This window comes from Lolium perenne, chromosome 4, assembly GCF_019359855.2.
Source record: "Lolium perenne isolate Kyuss_39 chromosome 4, Kyuss_2.0, whole genome shotgun sequence".
Classification (NCBI taxonomy): Eukaryota; Viridiplantae; Streptophyta; class Magnoliopsida; order Poales; family Poaceae; genus Lolium; species Lolium perenne.
In genome coordinates, this window is record NC_067247.2 from 401,052,616 (window position 1) to 401,057,453 (window position 4,838).

The 4,838-nt window shown below is 41.4% G+C and overlaps 1 long non-coding RNA gene across 1 annotated transcript; it reads left to right on the forward strand.

Annotated features, from left to right (window-relative positions):
- The first annotated feature begins 780 nt into the window (after nucleotides 1-780).
- Nucleotides 781-4,619, forward strand: LOC139830760 (uncharacterized). The gene is made up of 2 exons (XR_011744235.1): nucleotides 781-1,171; nucleotides 4,259-4,619. It is a non-coding gene; the product is annotated as an uncharacterized lncRNA (long non-coding RNA).
- Nucleotides 4,620-4,838: the final 219 nt, after the last annotated feature.

A 4,838-nucleotide genomic window follows, 5' to 3' on the forward strand; every position in this document is an offset into this window, starting at 1 on the left:
GTACTATTGTTCAATGTCTGTTTGCTGATGTGTATATTGAGGTCCTGGAAAGCTAGCTATTGCATCCTGCTGTGCTTTTGGTTTGGGAAGTGCAACATTTGGTGAGTGTGGAGCGTTGCTCCATTTTACATTGTCTTTACCTGGGACCTCTTTATCTATATACAAATCAAGCAAGCTACATGTTGCATGTACATATCTTACTTTTTTTAGTTCTACACGTAGTTTGACATTGTCAACATTTACTTCGACCTTAGTTTGATTAATATGGTTTTTATTCAAGTTGGAGGTTTTCTCTAAGTCTTTAACTCATTTACCTATCAGTCTGATGAAAACAGTTTCTATTGTATAAATATTACTTCTTGCTGTAAAATTTAGTCGCCTTGTCTAGTTTCTAGTATGAATGTAATTACAAATTTTCAAGAAAGGGACACCATTTGGTTTTGCTTGGTCATAGGAATTGTAGAAATACTTTCCTTTTTACACTTGTTAGATTAGTTTTTGGTATTTTGGGATGCGTGAGTGTATTGGTTATTGATCTTTAGTGTATTATTTTTTGTCACTAATCACTTGATTCGATGTAGAAAAAGGAGTATTTCTTCTACCACCAAACAACTAGGTTAATTGTGATGATTAAAAAGAATCCGAGTATTGCCTTTTAAATTAGGAAATTTCCAGTTTCTTATATATTCTCTCGGCATTCATTCCCTTGATGTGTGTATGTAGGTGTTGTCACTTATAGAGGACGGGATGCCAAGCCGCTCGGCATGGTCTTGGTCATTGGATTACATGCATGTTACATATATATACATCATCATCAAGTTGTGTATTGTGCATCGTGATGATTCTTTTTTTGGGCTGACCTTCAAAGTGCATTGTTATTTGATTCATGTTCTTATTGCCATTGTTGTAGTCCTAGTGAATCTCGTCTATTTTAACTAAAAGATAATTGCTGGACCAGTGCTCCCTTGTGTCATGTGGGTCAAGTTTACTCCAAATTTATTCTTGCCAAAACTCATTTAGAACTGATATCATTTGTGTTTTTTTTGTGTAAGGATGTCGAGGAGGAGGACTAGATGATGGCAGCTGCAGCTGGATGCTTCTCGCAGCCTGATGATGTTGTTGGGTCCGACCCCAAACTCAGTCTGACCATGATGTCCAGCCCATACACAAGGTAGCTCGCCTCCGCCGCCACTTCAAGATGGCCCCTTTTTCTTGTTCTGGTGTGTCGTAGCTCATCATCTCATACTGCATGTACCTAATGGATGTTCTTGTTCAATGGCATGCAAAAAATATTCCTCTCAACTTGATGAACATTCTTTTATGCCCCTCTGTGATGCCTGGCCTGGCATAGTGTCTCTTGTTTATGTGTCGAGAGTTATTACGTGCAATGTTGCAATGTTGTCCGGTTTGGGGGGCTCGGGCTCGCCGGGCAGCTCGGGGAGCAGGAACACCTCGTGATGGAGAGAGACGGCTGGATCGAACACGAGATACGCGGCGGAGGAGACCCCCCAGGGCTCCGCGCGCGGGGACGGCGGCGGCGGAAGCGTCGCCGACCAGCGCGTGGCCGGGTTGTAGACGAAGCACGTGCCCTCGGTGGCCTCGCAGAGGAGGAGCCCGTTGCGGTGGTCCACAAAGGCGGTGCACCACGTGGTCGGCGCGTCGGCGAGACGGGCGTCGATGCCACCGCCTCCGCCGCCCACGCGAAGAAGTAGGTGTCGCTGGGAGATTCTATATAGTGACATGTCTCATTCTGAATATTATCATGTAAGTTGCTGTGAAATCCTCGCTATCTATTAGATGTTTGCATATTAGTATTGTTGTGAGCTACAGGTTATCTCGTTATTACTATATGTGTCGTTGCCATGTCTATGAAGATTTGCTTGGAGATTATAGTGACATCCCTCATTCTTAGTATTATTATGGTAGCAGATGTCAAATTAGATGTTTGCATAGTTGTACGGTTCTGAGCTGCAACTGATCTGGTGATTATTGTATGTGTTGTGCATAGTTACCGTGGTGTCTTTCATTAATATAGTGTTTCTCCAAAGTGTCATGTTTTAGCTCGCGTGTGACTGATACAAAACAACTAATGTTGCATACATAAGATGAGATTGCAGCATAGATTTGAACCTTTCATAAACGAATCAGTAGCTATCTATGATGTCTATGTTAGTTGGTTCATGGTTGATTTTCTCGCGCTTGATAAGAATCATTCGAACTGAATATTTGCACTATATAGCCATTTTGGTTAACATGCACTTGGGCTACATTTTGTATATTTCTTAGTGAAGATAGACTAACATGAAGTTTTATTTATATGTTCACTATCAGCTACAAGAGACATACTTGTGTATGGGATGGATCGTGCTGCAATTTGGTACAGCGGACCGGCTTGGGCTGTCACCCTTGCCAGCGGAGAAGATGGCGCAAGATGAGGTAATTGAGGACTTGTCGAGCGATTGCACCATCAAGGTGGGGCTCATCGGGGGCCTTGCCAAGAAACTAATCTTTACGGTTCTGGTTTGCTATTCGAATTGCTCGCTAAACGGATATATAACTGTCCTAATCTTGTTAACATCTATGCGTAGTTCGTAGGTTATCATGATTCTTCTCATAACTTCACTGTAGCTATTTTGTTGTGACCTAATGCTGTTTGTACCCAGTTTTGTTAATTTGTGATGCTCTAGCTGCTAGTTTCCCATTTAGTAGGTTTGACACTAGTTGACGTCATGCTAATTTTGCATTGTTACTCGTGGGATGGTTGCACTTGTTGGAGCTGAGCTTGAGTACTAGATCAGAGTGGTTGCTCTTGTTTGATACAACAAACACAGTATTTGCCAAAGATAGATGGATTCTGTTTGCAACTTTATTGATGCATCAACTGATGGCTATCAAAAGATTGATTTCTGCTCCTAAGATGTTGCAGATTTGTTGCCTTTGTGTCGCTGTTCAATTAGTATCCATACATCATGCCCGATGCATGCCTTAATCCTCATTTTGTGTTTCAAATAATTTATACATGTATCTACAGTGCCTATTATAAATATTCATTGTGAATTCTGGTACTTAGGTGTAGTACTCTCCTTCTTAGCGACAATACTGAACTCGTGTCTCTTTTGGCTGACTAAAGGAATGCCATGCCAATTGTGGGTCAACCTCATAGTGCAAGTTATATTATATTTCTAGTGACAATTGAAATCAATGATATAGCTTAAATTCACATGACGCGTTGCTTTTGTAAAATTCGTTGTTGTGTATAGTCGAAACCCTCTTTTAAATTTATTCTTGTTAAATTTGCTCTGCTGACCATCATGTTTTGCTCTTGTTTGAAGATAACGATGAGGTCTAAATGGTAGCCATGCCTTGGAAGCCGAAAGACAAGAAGACACCATGTTCCTTGCTCGAGCTGGGGCCTCTATGCAACAGGTTTTCTTCTAGCACGACAGCTACACGATATATATGGTTACTACAATGCTTTGATTCGACGTCTCAGAAACATTCATGTTCTGCATTGACTTTGCTTGATGTTCTTTTTTATGTATTAGTTTTGTTGTATGCACCTTAGTGTCTTTTTTTAAGTATACGATCTGGATGTCCAATATAGGGCAAAGGTCATGGCTAAAATTCTAATACTACTGCTAATTAAACTTGTATTTGTTAATTAGCTGAAAAACTACTATTGTTTCTTGAAGAAAAATCATAAGTGGCGTTGATTTTTCTGGTCTTGCATTATTTGTCTATCACAAGCTAGCTAGTTTGTTTATCACTGATCAGGCTGGATTTATTATTTTGGCTATCCTCTGGACGAAGCTAGCGGGTTGTCACTGTTGCTTTGTCCTTTCCTGCTTATTGGTTGGTGTCGGCCCTGGGCTGCACTGATCTATTTTCTGCTATTGCCATTGTAGGTTATATGAGGCTGTGGTCGTCGTTTTTGCTGGCCTTTTCGGATTGAGCTGCGCTGGTTGGCTGCAGCATAACTCTAGGGCTTCGTGACCGAACACCTGTGTCTTGAATTCTGAAGGCTGGGAGTTTGACCATTTTTATCACTAGAGTCTTGGACATTTATATGATTGATGATATCCAGATCGTCTCTTTATACATGCGGTGTGTTGCTAGCTGCTGGATGCAGGGAAGTTGATCATATTGTTTCTGCATTTCTTATGGGCATGGAGGTTGTTGAGCTGCGGGAGGGCGAGAGATACTTTCTGCAGCTCGGCTGGTAAACATTGAGCCAGAACATCGACAAGCTTGCTTGCAGCAATGCAGGCATGGACGGGACGGTTGGCTGCGAAGTGGGATCAAGGTGCCCATGGCCATGGAGTGGACAAGCTATAGAGATTTATCCTTGAATGAAATGAAGCTGATGATGTTTGTATGTAAATAGGTTAGACTTGCTGGGCATAGAATTGGTGTGTCTACTGCTACGATTGTCGACTGAAGTCAAGGATGATTTTTGTAGAGGGATTTGATTTTTTGATGTGAGTTGTGTTTGATTTGGATGTCTAATAAATAGATTTACCCAAAACTGATTCTATACTGTGATTTTGAATATGAAGTGTACTGTGCATGTGCATTCAGTGTCATATCAGAATGAATTGGCTTTGGTTTAAATTACATAATGAATATGTGTGTGTGCTTGCAATTCGACAGCGAGGTCCACCTCCCTGCACAACCACCTTGATATAATAGTAATAAGTATGCTGTTGTTGTTCCTTGTTAGCTAGCCAGCACCCATGGATGGGTCGATTTGCTAGCTCGAGCGAGCGACTGCACACAGATTATTTTGGTTGGTTCCAGCTTGGGCGTAACTGAGGTTATATTCATTTTTATCTCACTAG